This window comes from Chlorocebus sabaeus, chromosome 1 (assembly GCF_047675955.1).
Source record: "Chlorocebus sabaeus isolate Y175 chromosome 1, mChlSab1.0.hap1, whole genome shotgun sequence".
Lineage (NCBI taxonomy): Eukaryota > Metazoa > Chordata > Mammalia > Primates > Cercopithecidae > Chlorocebus > Chlorocebus sabaeus.
Window position 1 is genome coordinate 70,045,455 of NC_132904.1, and position 14,946 is coordinate 70,060,400.

Consider the following 14,946-nt stretch of genomic DNA (forward strand, 5'->3'; position numbering starts at 1 on the left):
TTTCATTTATGCAAAATATTTAGAATAGGTAAATCCATAGAGACGAAAAGCAGATTGGTTGTTGCCAGGGGCTAGGAGGGAATAGGAATGGGAATGACTGTTTAATGGATACAGAACTTCCTTTTAGGGTGATGAATGTTTTGGAACTAGACAGAGATGGTTGTTGCACAACACTGGGAGTGTATTAAATGCCACTAAATTGTTCACTTTACAGTGGTTAATTTCAACAACAATATATAAATTTCACCTCAATCAATCAATCAATAATGAGAATCCTCCATTCACACAAACTTCCCAAAAATTGTTTTGTTATCTTTTCTTCTTCCCATTGCCCAAACTGTAACCATAACAGATGGCAAAGCATTTCTTGATTCTCAGCAAGAAAAAAACACAACAGCACTGAGGAGTTGTCACTAATGAGAACAATGTAAACAAAATCCTTAGTACCACTACTGCAGCATTAAATAAATCCAAGCAGTTATATCCACAGAATTAGTCTCATTTAAGGAAAGGCCAATGAAGGTTTTTTTCTTGTTGTTGTTTTCTGAGACAGGGTCTCACTGTCTCCCAGGCTGGAGTGCAGTGGCATGAACATGGCTAACTGCAGCCTCAACCCTCCAGACTCATGCAATCCTCCCAGCTCAGCCTCCCGAGGAGCTGAGACTATAGACATGTGCCACCATGACCATGCCCAACTTTTTTTTTTTTTTTTTTTAAAGAGATGGGGGTCTCACTATGTTGCCCAAGTGGTCTTGAACTTATGGCTTCAAGCATTCTTCCTACCTCAGCCTCCCAAAGTGCTGGGATTATAGGCATCAGCAACCATGCCCAGTCTCCAATGAAGGTACTTTTGCTAAGGTGTGTGAAGATACCTGTTGCTGGGATCAGGAGACATGAAGAAACTAAGAAAAAAAAATACTGGGAAAAGTTTTCAATAGCTTTGTAAGCCTTCAGAATTTAAAGTACATTAAGAAATAAAAACTTAAATGCAGTGGGTACAAATATGGCAAATCTGAAAGCTAAACCTGACTAAGGCTATCAACCTGTCATGTGCTAAAAACAAATGTACTCACTCAGAAAAACTGAAAGAAGTACTACATACCTATTAAAACAGCTAAATTTAAAGAGTGATAATACTAAATGCTAACAAGGATGCAAAGAAACTGGACTTCTCATATATTTCTGGTAGGAAGGTAAAATGGTACACACACTCTGGAAAATAATTTGGCAGTTTCTTATAAAACTAAACATGCAGCCAGGCATCACTGCTCATGCTTGTAATCCCAGCACTTTGGGAGGCCAAGGCGGGCAGATAGCCTGAGACCAGGAGTTCGAGACCAGCCTAGCCAACACAGTGAAACTGTCCCGACTAAAAATACAAAAATTAGCCAGGCGTGGTGGTGTACACCTGTAGTCCCAGCTAATCAGGAGGTTGAGGTTGGGAGAATTGCTTGAACCTGGGAGGCAGAGGTTGCAGTGAGCCGGGATTGTGCCACTACACTCCAGCCTGGGCGACAGAGCAAGACTCTGTCTCAAAAAAAAAAAAGGCCTGGGCGCGGTGGCTCATGCCTGTAATCCCAGCACTTGGGGAGGTCGAGATGGGTGGATCACCTGAGGTTGGGAGTTCAAGATCAGCCTGACCAACATGGAGAAATCCCGTTTCTACTAAAAATATAAAAAATTAGCCAGGCGTGGTGGCACATGCCTGTAATCCCAGCTACTCGGGAGGCTGAGGCAGGAGAATCGCTTGAACCTGGGAGGCGGAGGTTGCAGTGAGCCAAGATCGCGTGCCATTGCACTCCAGCTTGGGCAACAAAAGCGAAACTCCATCTCAAAAAACAAAAAAAAAAGTTATCCTTTTCTCCTAGGTTTCCAGGAAATTCAGGGGTAAATTTGTAGCTCACCTACAGCAACTGGGGAGACATACACACATACATACATATATATGTTATTCTATTTTCAATAGTACTCAGTGTTTTTCTTTTTTAGGTTATTTTACTAGATTACTTTTGTAAACTACTCTCAATCCCTTGTGGAATAAATAAAGACCACTCAAACATGGTAAATGCTACTCTATCCCTAATAAATATGTTAAAATTATTCCGCAGAGAACTAGAAATGGCACAGCCATTCACGCTTTTTTTAAGCATTTGATCATACAAGCAGAGCTATTCACTTTTTTTGTTGTTCGTTTTTTAATTCACAAACCAAGATCTTTATGAGACCTCCCTTCCTTTACTGAAATAACTTTTACTTTTATATCTGTATCAACTAAGGGGTAAAAGTGACACTAGTCACTTTGGACAATAAAAATAAATTTTTAGATAATTTTAATACCCTCTTATCCCATAAGATTCTTGATCTTGAAGTTCAATGCTGCAATCTTAGGACTGTGGTTTAAAACATTACAGAAGATTTTTTTTTTTTTTTTAAAGACTGAGTCTCACTCTGTTGCTCAGGCAGGAGTGCAATGGCGTGATCTCAGCTCACTGCAACCTCCACCTCCCAGATTCAAGCAATTCTCCTGCCTCAGCCTCCTGAGTAGCTGGGATTACAGGCACATGCCACCACGCCCGGCTAATTTTTGTATTTTTAGTACAGATAGAGTTTCACCATGCTGGTCAGGCTGGTCTTAAACTCCTGAACTCATGATCTGCCTGCCCCAGCGTTCCAAAGTGCTGGAATTACAGGTGTGAGTCACCACGCCTGGCCTACAGGGGAATATTTACAGCTGTATGACCTCTCTTCATCTCTCTGACCCTCATCACAAGTGGGGATGGTAACACTTATGGTGAAAGGTTCTTCTGGGGATTATATAACATATGCAAATCATCTACCAGGTCCTTGTAAACAGTATCATCTGACTCAGACCTCGGTCTACAATCTGGATGTCTTGCTTCAAAGAGAAAGTGTTTTCCATCACAGAATGCAGCATATAATGCCAGTTAGACTTTTTCATTTGACTTCTTGCTTAATCTAGAGTCTGAATTTAACACTCAATAAAGAATAGAAGGTTGGCCTGGCACGATGGCTCACGCGTGTAATCCCAGCACTTTGGGAGGCCAAGGCAGGCAGATCACCTGAGGTGAGGAGATCAAGATCAACCTGGCCAACATGGTGAAACCCTGTCTCTACTGACAATACAAAAATTAGCCGGGCATGATGGTGGGCGCCTGTAATCCCAGCTACTTGGGATGCTGAGGCAGGAGGATTGCTTGAACCCAGGAGGTGGAGTCTGCAGTGAGCCGAGATTGCACCACTGCATTTCAGCCTGGGCAACAGAGCAAGACTCTATCTCAAAAAAACAAAGAAAAGGCCGGGCGCGGTAGCTCACGCCTGTAATCCCAGCACTCTGGGAGGCTGAGGCAGGCGGATCATGAGGTCAGGAGATCGAGACCATCCTGGCTAACACAGTGAAATCCCGTCTCTACGAAAAAATACAAAAAATTAGCTGGGTGCAGTGGCGGGCGCCTGTGGCCCCAGCTACTCGGGAGGCTGAGGCAAGAGAATGGTGTGAACCCGGGAGGCGGAGCTTGCAGTGAGCCAAGATCGTGCCACTGCACTCCAGCACTCCAGCCTGGGCGACAGAGCAAGACTCTGTTTCAAAAAAAAAAAAAAAAAAAAAGGAATAAAAGGTTACCTAGTAACACAGTAGTTCTGCCTGAACCCGAGCAAAATGTTCCCTGAGTACCAGCTGAGCATATTTAGTAGGCATCAATTCACACAGGCCCCAGGGAGGGGACATTCACTGTAATATTCAAAAGGACATCACCATAATATACAGTATCCTTGTGACCAGTATTTCTAATGCTACTACTCTCTGTATCTTTTATTATTATTTAATAGTGATGCAATGGATTAGTGAAGTCAATTAAACTATGCCAAGAAAAGACTTGAAAAATAGCTTTTCAAGCAATTCCAAACCAGGCCAGGATTTCATCCCCATCAGGTATTTACTTGATGTTCACCTCTATCATTCACCTAAGGCAGACACCTCAAACATTCCTGGTATATGCTTTGGAAGGCTCCATCACATTTATTTTCCATCGTAATTCAACCAACAATTTCAGCTCTCCCGTTTTTTAGCTATGCAACTATTCTCGGAGGACAATACTGCTTATCTAATAGCTATCTAATACTGCTATTTGCTGAGGTTTAGAGATAATTTATGTAGAATGTCTACACACTATCTGGCCCAATAAACGTATGCAATAAACTGTAGCTGCTATTGTCATCACTAATAAATACTCATGAGTGCCCACTATTTTCCCAACATTGTGCTGAGCAGTAGGAGGAAAATGATAAGTATGTAAGATGCCATCCACTCTAAGAGGGTACACAATCAAGTTGAAACAAAAAAAACCATTATACAATAGTTATATGTAATTATATGATTAAATGGTCAATTGTTTGGTATAGACTAAGTGCAGAAGGAGAGACCCGAAAGCTTTTCCTTCTATTAACTCACAACAACCCTTGGAGCCAGGCAGGCAGAAATTCCCATTTTACAGAAAGAAACTGAGACTAAGAAAGACAAAGTCATAGAGTTCAATCATTTACCCAATTAACAAATTCTAGGCTATGAACTATGCTTAAGTGCAAAAGAGAAATAGATTAGTTAAGACTCTTGGTTGTAAATGACAGAAAACAAACTGGTTTAAGCAAAAAGCCTAATTACTGACCTAATTAACTGAAGCCCAAGATTAAGGTAGACTATGGGGGAGGCTCATTTCAGAGCTCAAAGTCACTGCCTCCACCTGTTTAGCTTCACTTCCTCAATGTTGATTCTATCATAAGCCAGACTCTCTCCTCCTAATGTGGCAAAATGGCTATAGCAGCTCCAGCCACACACCTCTCTAGTATAGCAGGACTTGGAGAAGGTCTTCTAAAGAGGCTTACAAAGGTCCTGAACATTCAGTTTAGACCAGCTTAAAACATATCTACCCCTAAACCAATCACTATGGCCAGAGTAATGTGATGCCTTGGTTACCTTGAGCCTGGTTCACATAACACTAGAGCTAAGAAATTCCTACCCAAACTAAATGAAGCAAAACAGGGGGGAAGGTGTGGTTCCTAAAACGAACATCTGAGGCCATTGCTGAGATAAGAAGGAAACTACAGAAGCAAACTACAAATGTCCACAACAAGGAACCCTGTGGCTGTGCTCTCACAGAATATACAGTTTGGGGCAGTGATTCTCAAGTACAGATGGGCTGGTAGTAAAAAGAAGGTTAGAGGTGGCCACGCACAGTGGCTCACGCCTGTAATCCCAGTACTTTGGGAGGCCAAAGCATGCAGATCACAAGGTCAAGAGATCAAGACCATCCTGGCTAACACAGTGAAACCGCGTCTCTACTAAAAATACAAAAAAAAAAAATTAGCTGGGCGTGGTGTTGGGCGCCTGTAGTCCCAGCTACTCGGGAGGCTGAGGCAGGAGAATGGCATCAACCCAGGAGGCAGAGCTTGCAGTGAGCCAAGACTGCGCCACTGCATTTCAGCCTGGGCAACACAGTGAGACTCCGCCTCAAAAAAAAAAAAAAAAAAAAGGAGGTTAGAGGTATAGTTCTAGTCTGAAAGAAATATAATTGCAGAACAATGTGGTAAGTGCCATACAGACAATACTTAAAACAATGTGTCACAGTGTCCAGAAAAAAAAAAGGAAGGCCACCCTAAGACTTTAGGGAAGTCTTCCAAGAGGTGGTACTGACCAAACTTAGTCCTGAAGAAAATAGGTCAGTTAGCAAATCACCTAACTGCAACTACAGCATCAAAGTTTCCTGATTCCCTATCAAGAGCTCTTTCCACTACTAGGGTGGAGAGGAAAATGGGTACTGAGGCCTCAAGAGAATTGACTGCCACAGAAGCTCATTTAAACCAGCTGTCATAACTGCTCAGCACTTAAGTACGCTGTAAACGACTTGTCCACAATGCAGCAGGATCACAAAGACCCTGCCAACCTTACCGGAGGATATTTCAGCTAGATAACACTCATGATCTAAGCATGGAATGGGATATTCTGTTATTTCCCAGCACTTTGGCTTCTTCACCTACTACCAGGCTGCTCTTTCCACTATATGTGTAAGGGCTGACAGTTGAAACAGAAAAGTACCAAACACAGTAAGCTAAATTGAGACCACACTGTAAGTTAAAGGAAAAACCCACTATACTGATACTTCCACACATGCAGTTTATGCTCATTGAGATAGGAGGTAAATAAAGGGTTTGCATCAGTAGGTAGGGTTTGCATCTATCTCTACCACTTACTAATCGTGTGACCCTCAGCAAGTCACTTTTCTGACCCTCAATTTCCTCATCTGTAAAATGGGAAGCATTATAATACCTTTCTTGGAGCTACTATAGGAATTAAAACAAGATAAAAGGAAAACACTTGGTCAAATTGTAAAGCATCAAGTAAATATTAGTTATGTTCCCTAACTCTTCAAGGAGAGACATTTCAAAGTACTATATGACTTCTAACTTTATAAAGAGCAGAATTCTCAACACTCCATTCCATTTGGACTTGAAGCAATCAAAACTCTTTCCAGGGAAGGCTTTTAAAAACAATACCACATTAAACATTGGTGATTTGTTTTAAAAGCTGCAATTAAGAGGATTCCACTGTTTCACTAGGCTCTTGTGGCATCCAATTAAGTAATAACATGAGAGAGGAGCTCTTAATTATGCAGGAAAACTTCCACAAGCCAGTGACAGGTGTGCAGGGCTCAAGCTGAGATCAAAATAGTTGACTACAGCATTAATTTCCCCCTTTCCTTTTTCCCAAAGACACTTAAGTTTGCATGCAATTAGTTGAAAAGTAAACCAGATCGAATGACTGCCATATTTCAAGCTTTATTACCTTTTATCATGTTAACATCTACCAATGAGTTTTAAGGGATTAACACCAAAACAGATGGTTTAAACGCACAGTAAGTGAGCCTCAATGATCAGAAATTATAATAGCCAAGCTGGGTTTACACTTACACTGAGATGTTAGCATTTTTCCCTAAATTATGTCTATTGTAAATTAAAGTTATTCCTTTTCTATTTTCATGTATATACTTTGTAAATAACATTAAAAATAAAACCCTCTTCAAGGGGATGCATTTTTTTCTAATTTGTCTGCCTTCTCTCCAAATGTAAAGCAAACCTCCTTTATCCCTTGATGTAATCAATAAAAATTAAAGCCAAACATCCAGCATTTATTTATTTTGCAAGTTACAGACAACGGTTTTAGCAGCACCTACCAAAAAAGCACACCCCCAACATCCAAATGGAAAGACAATTAAGCATCCATTTGTTGAAAAAGCCCTTTTTAGGGCTACACTTGATTGCCAATGAAAAGAGCTCCTGGAAAGTGAGACCTCCAAATTTGCTGTTGGGAAGCAACTCAGGAAATATGTACACACTTAACACAGGATGAGCCATCATGTTAAGAAAAACACAAGATTTGGATTCAAGTCCCAGTCTGTCATATGCTCTACTCATTCAAGCAGTTATGGAGTAGCTGTTTTCTATCAGGTACAATATTGAGTGCTAATGATAAAAAGTAAGACACATTACAAATTATTACTATAAAATGTTACAGGTCCTACAACAGGCATCAACACAAGAGAAGAATGAGGAGAAAACAGTCAGTTCTACCTGGAAAAGAGAGCAACAACTTTATAGTAGAAGCAATGTAGGTGGCAGATTTTTAAAAATAAAATAAGGCCATGTTTGCCAAGTTGAGAAGGGAAGAGGACCATTTGAGCAGAAGAAGCAACACGAGTACAGATTTGGCAGTTTAACAGTATATAGTAAGTACCAACGATTGCAAGTGGTTTGGCAGGGTTGGGCTGCGAAGATGGATTCACTGAGGTGACCCTGGCAGCAGATGGAAGAATGGAGGCTGCTGTCCACACAAGAGCTGCTGAGAGTCTGAGCTAAGGCAATAGCCGTGGGGATGGAGAGAAAGGCACAGATTTGAGAAATGTTAAGGTGATCGTATCTACACAGCTTAGTGACTGAAGGAATATGAGAAGATAAGGAAATCCCAAATTTCCGGCTTGAGTGAGAAAATGGTGATGTCATTCATTGAGATAAGAAACACAAAGAGGGCCGGGCGCGGTGGCTCAAGCCTGTAATCCCAGCACTTTGGGAGGCCGAGACGGGCGGATCACGAGGTCAGGAGATCGAGACCATCCTGGCTAACACGGTGAAACCCCGTCTCCACTAAAAAAATACAAAAAACTAGCCGGGCGAGGTGGCGGGCGCCTGTAGTCCCAGCTACTCGGGAGGCTGAGGCAGGAGAATGGCGGGAACCAGGGAGGCGGAGCTTGCAGTGAGCTGAGATCCGGCCACAGCACTCCAGCCTGGGCGACAGAGCGAGACTCCGTCTCAAAAAAAAAAAAAAAAAAAAAAGAAACACAAAGAGAAGGTGTGGGGGGAAAGGATAATGAGTTCAGTTTTGAGCTACACTTGTGACTTTAAACCAGTCACCCGATACCTCAAAATCAGTTCCCCAGTTAGCAAAATGGTTATAATACCACTTACCTCAAAGAAATTCTCAATGTGGTGACAATTAATATAATGAATGAGGAAAAGGTTTTATTATTTTTACCCTCCAGCTATGACTCTGTGGAAGAGACTGCTAATAGTATCCATTTTCCCTTGCTTCCTTTCAATACAGACACTCCCCTAAGGTAACCCTCTGCCAAAATAACTGAGCACATGCAACCGAGTTGGAAACTACATTTCCTAATGTTATTTATAACTAGATATGTCTTGTTTCTAAAGATAATGAACGAGATGCTGGGAGAATTAACATATACAACTTCAGCTCACTTTTTTTTTTAAGGCAACTATGTGTCCTCCACTCTCTTTTCTCCCTTCTCATGGACTTATTTCAAGGTAGATGTGTTAATAAGCTATCACTGAGAATGCAGATGAGGGCATCACCCCCAGACAACGAGATAGAAGGTGCCTGAATCTCTAGATGATTTCATGGAGCAGAACCTCTACCCACTGTGGTCATAAGAGACTTACCCCTGAACTGTTTTATAAGAGATACATGTCTATCTTGTTTGAGCCACTGAATGTTTGGGTCTCTTTCAGCAGCTACCCTGTACTCTAACTACTCACCTTTCAAGCTTGTAAAATCTGTAAGGAAACTAAGCAAGACAAATTTCAGGGCTCTAGAAATCTACTAGACATTGGCAGTACCTTTAAGACGGGAGAGAGGAACATTCATGAGTACATACACACATGCACAACTCACAGACATAAAATGAGAACAAGAGTTGGACTGATGTGTGCCAAGCAACAAAGCAGACTGTAGCCAATTAATCAAGGCTGAACTAATCAAGCAAAGCAGACGGTAGCCAACTGATCAAGGCTGAAAATTCCAATTTTTTATCTCATGTGGCTTCTACATTAAAACAACTAATTCTTAAAAGATCCAGTAACATATAAATTACTACTTGACACTCAAATCTACAATCTGGAACAATGGAATCAATTATGACATTCTTAGGTGAGGGGTAATTTACCTGAATATAACAATCTCAGACTAAAATAAGAAGAGAAGCTCAGGAATTCTTAAACATTTTACACTATAATCATACACAAAAATAATGCAGGGCAGGGCACACAGAAAACCAAGTAGCTATGCTATGACATGACTGTATTTGAAGGTGATATAACCTAGAAGCTAAATGAAGTATAATGGCTTCTTCTCAATGGTCAGGAAGGCGGCTACTGAGAACTAGACCCTTGGCCAGGAGGTGATGGCTCACGTTTGTAATCCCAGCACCTTGGGAGGCCGAGGCAGGCGGATTATGAGGTAAGAAGATTGAGTCCAGCCTGGCCAACACAGTGAAACCCCGTCTCTACTAAAAATACAAAAATTACCTGGGTGTCGTGGCGGGTGCCTATAATTCCAACTACTCAGGAGGCTGAGGGATGAGAATCGCTTGAACCCAGGAGGCGGAGGTTGCAGTGAGCAAAATCCAGCCACTGCATGAGCGAAACCCCGTCTCAAAAAAAAAAAAAAAATCGCTGAAAAACTAATTTGCCACTGTCATATCTTATTTATATAAAATACAAAAGAAACCCAACAAGGCAATCAAAAAAGAATCCAATACAATTAAGTTCACCTAGACATCAGAAAAATTGTTTCTTCAGTGTTACAAAACGCTTAAGTGTAATCCCTGTCTTATATGAAGGCTCTGTTATAGACAGTTACCATATGCTGGCTCAACTATATTTAACGCCACTATATTAGGACTGTTGTAACTCTCAAACATAATCAACTAGTGACTAAGAAGGAAGCAATCAGGAGAAATCATAGGATATAAAAATAAACTAGCAATTTTAGTATCATCACTCTTTAATACTAGACACAGCATCAACTTTTTAAATCATGCATTCCCTCAGCAATCATTATGGAAAACACACTGTTGCCAGCTACTAAAACAGAGATAATACACACAGGAACACACACACACAGCTGTCTTATCCACCTTCAAGTAGCTCTCACAGACTTATCTATCGCGGTATTTTGCTCCTTGGATTTGAGAAAGATGCACAGAAAGATTTTTAGGGTTATCTCTTATCTTCAGTTAGTCTCAACGAAAGTGTCTATTTTCCATACGAAAAAGACTATTGTGTATTCCTAAGAAAACAGATGTTGGCCGGGCATGGTGGCTCATGCCTGTAATCCCAGCATTTTGGGAAGCCGAGACAGGCAGATCATGAGGTCAGGAGTTCGAGACTAGCCTGGCCAATATGGCGAAACTCCGTCTCTACTAAAAATACAAAAATTAGCTGGGTGTGGTGGTGCGCACCTGTAGTCCCAGCTACTCAGGAGGCTGAGGCAGAAGAATCGCTTGAACCAGGGGAGGGGCAGAGGTTGCAGTGAGCCAAGATCTCACCACTACATTCCAGCCTGGGCAGCAGAGCAAGACTCTGCCTCAAAAAAAAAAAAAAAAAAAAAAAAAGAAACAAAGAAAGAAGATAGATGTGAAGCTCTAACCAACAGCTAAAAGTATTATAGAAGGGGAAAAAATATGAGACTTGGAGTCAGGAGACCTGGGATGTGGGGTCCAGATTCTGTTACTCAGCAAATGAATGATCTTGTGTAATTAATTCATCTTACTTTTCCTAACCTATAGAATGGATATGAAAAGCATAATTAACTGCTTCACAGAGTTTCAAGGGTCAAAAAGAGAGATAATATCTTTCATATATACCTACATATTCATACAAGCTGTTTCTGAGAAAATATAAGGGTTAAGTATATAGCTCTGAAATCAGATTGCTTGGGTTCTAATCACAGCTGCATCCCTTCAATAGCTGTGAGACTAAGCAAGTTACTTCCTTTCTCTGAGACTCAGTTCTCTCCTCTATAAAATGGGGATAATGAAGATAAAAACAAATATTGCACTTGGCACATGCCTGCATATAACATAGTGTTAGATAGTATCATTATTCTGCCGGGTGCGGTGGCTCAAGCCTGTAATCCCAGCACTTTGGGAGGCCGAGATGGGCGGATCACGAGGTCAGGAGATCGAGACTATCCTGGCTAACACAGTGAAACCCGTCTCTACTAAAAAACACAAAAAAACTAGCCGGGCGAGGTGGCGGGCACCTGTAGTCCCAGCTATTCGGGAGGCTGAGGCAGGAGAATGGCATGAACCCGGGAGGCAGAGCTTGCAGTGAGCTGAGATCCGGCCACTGCACTCCAGCCTGGGTGACAGAGCGAGACTCCGTCTCAAAAAAAAAAACAAAAAGATAGTATCATTATTCTTAGCTCTGTCCTAAATAAAGTGAGTAAAAAGATGAAAAAAAAACCTGGTCCACAAAAAGAGCTACCAGTTTAGTACAAGAAACGTATCAGTAAAAAGAAAAATTGTAGACTGGACACGGTGACTCACACCTGTAATCCCAAAAATATGGGAGGCTGAGGCTAATGGATCACTTGAGCTCAGGAGTTTGGGACAAGCCTAGGCAACAGGGTGAAACCCCACCTCTACAAAAAATTAGCTGGGCATGGTGGCATGCACCTATGGTCCCAGCTACTCAGGATTGTGAAGATCACTTGAACCTGGGAAGCTGAGGCTGCAATGAGTCATGATCACATCATTGTACTCCAGCCTGGGTGACAGAGTGAGATCCTGTCTCAAAAAGGAAGAGAAGTGAAGAGAAGAGAAGAGAAGAGAAGAGAAGAGAAGAGAAGAGAAGATTTAAGTACCATAAAAACACTTTACAAAGAATTAGGCAAATATCAGTTGACATTATTATATATAAAGTTAATATGATAAAGTAACTCAGGCTAATTCTGACTGGGGTCTATGGAAACCCATCTCCTTACTTAATCACTGTATCATGTTCATACTAGCAGACCAAGAACAGAGAAGAGAGATGCCTAAGTTTGCTCTTACAGTCAAATAAAACACAGACTTTGAAACTGTCCTGGACAACAACTATTCTACTCTAATACTTAATATAGAAGGCAATGATCCAGACAACATAATGCAGTTACTTGCAGTAAAGAAAAACTGGCATCCCCCTGGAAAAAAATGAATAAAATCAGTGTAGTACCAAAACTCAGAGCCAGAAGCCTCTCCTTATACAGAAAAATCCTTAACTAATACACTGCAGCATTCAGATACATCAATAATTAAACATATTGAAAATTTAGGTTGATATTCCACTTACGAAAAATATCATCCACATTACTGAAATGCTGTAAACAGAATCAATTTTCAGGTAAGAGATAAACTAAATAAGCCTCCATAAAATTAAGCATTCTAGCCTGCAGAAGCAGGTCTCCCACTTGCCAGCCACCATCTGCACCTCTTTAAATGAAGATACATCAATGTGCTCACCTGAGAGACACCACTGGATTCATACACAATAATCACAAGATGCACTTGGAACTTCCCCTAAAAACGGACACACTTAACTGTTAGAAGGTAGAAAGAGGAATGAAAAAAAATCTATTTTAACTTCTATACATACTCCTAGAAGGCTTAAAACCAGGATTTCAACTTGAGTGTCATCATGACGGAAGCTAGAGTTGTTACCTCTATCCCTATTCCTCAATCAGTTCTCCACACACTACCCTGTGTCCTAAGTTTTTCTAATCAAGGAGCCTCCTACTTCCTTGTTCTAGGGATCAAGACTAGACCAAGATCCAAACCTCAAGTCTAAGATCTTCTCTAAGTCCTCTGGGCCTGCCTCACAGTAGCACCTCACACCATTCTCACTTCCACTATGCAGTTACATTCACTCAATACTTTCATCTACCAAGAACGTCATTCTGGCCTCTTTTCTTCTGCTGTCCCCAAGGACTACCATAATAAAACTCATCAAAATGTCTTTATATAGTTCAAGTGAAATTCTGAATTTCCCTCTTAAAATGGCAGTGAATTCTGGCAGGGCACAGTGGCTCACGCCTGTAATCCCAGCACTTTGGGAGGCTAAGACAGGAGGATTGCTAGAGGACAGGAGTTCAAAACCAGTCTGGGCAACATAGAGACCCTGTCTCTACAAAAAATTCAAGAATTAGTCAGGCATGGTGGTACATGCCTATAATCCCAGCTACTCAGGATACTGAGGTGAGAGGATCACTTATGTCCAGGAGTTCTAGGCTGCAGTAAGCTATGAGCAGGACTCTGCACTTCAGCCTGGGTGACAAAGCAAGATTCGTCTCAAAAAACCAAGGGGCAGGGGCAGGGGGCAGGGCATGGTGTTGCACACCTATGGTCCCAGCTACTGAGGAGGTGAGGCAGGAGGATCACTAAGCTCAGGAGGGGGAGGCTACAGTGAGCCATGAGCCCACCACTGCACTCCAGCCTGGGTGACAGAGCAAGACCCTGTCTCAAAAAAAAAAAAAGGCAGTTAATTCTCTAAGCCCCACTTACCACTGATTATGAATGTCACATAATAGTTACTATCTCGCCTGGCATTTTTCCAATTTAAAAGGCATTTTCACATTCATTATCTCATTTGATCTTCACAACAATGGGAAGGTTAGCTATTATTATCTCTATCCCAAGTTTTAAACAGAGAAAGTCAGTTGTCCCATGAAACGTAGCTAGTAAACAGCAATGCTGGAGCTCCCACCAAGTTTGTATGATCACAAATCCAATGCCCTTTCCACATATGCACTCACTATCTTGACCCAGAGAGTGTAAAAAAATACATCATTTGTCTAAATGTCCCCTAAACAAATTACCCAGACGGAACAGCAAGTTCCTAGAGAAAAATAAGTTCTATTAGTTTAACAGTATCACATGAAAATACAACATAATGTTACTTGAAGTTGGCGATCCTTTTTTCTGAGATGGAGTTTTGCTCTTGTTGCCCAAGCTGGAGTGCGACGGCATGATCTTGGCTCACTGCAACCTCTGCCTTCTGGGTTCAAGCAATTCTCCTGCCTCAGCCTCCCAAGCAGCTGGGACTACAGGCGTGTGCCCCTACGCCTGGCTAATTTTTGTGTGTGTGTGTGTGTACTTTCAGTAGAGACAAGGTTTCACCATTTTGGCCAGGCTAGGCTCGAACTCCTGACCTTCAGTGACCTGCTCATCTCAGCCTCCCAAAGTGCTGGGATTACAGGTGTGAGCCACCGTGCCCGGCCAATGTTGGCCATCTTTCAATAAATCTTGAGGCCAATGATGAAAGCACCAAATTATCCCTTGATACTCTACTAGTAGTAGCATTAGTCAAAAAAGGAAACCAACATATTACTGAGCCCCTACCATGTTACAGGCATATACTAGACCCCAGCATATACATTAACCCTAACATCCCTGTAAAGTGTGTATCATATCCCTATTTTGCAGATGAGCAACACAAGACTCATACAAGAGTAAGGCTTATCCAATAATGGTCAAGAGGTTTATCCAAGACAACCCAATAAATGGCACTACCAAGATTCTGAAACCCAAGTCTGAGGCTATTTCC

General features: G+C 41.6%; 1 protein-coding gene across 3 annotated transcripts in view; it reads right to left on the minus strand.

The window, feature by feature from the left end:
• The window catches only part of FAM168A (family with sequence similarity 168 member A), a 196,155-nt gene that overhangs the window by 157,146 nt on the left and 24,063 nt on the right, over window positions 1–14,946 (minus strand). The gene's annotated exons all lie outside the window — the stretch shown is intronic.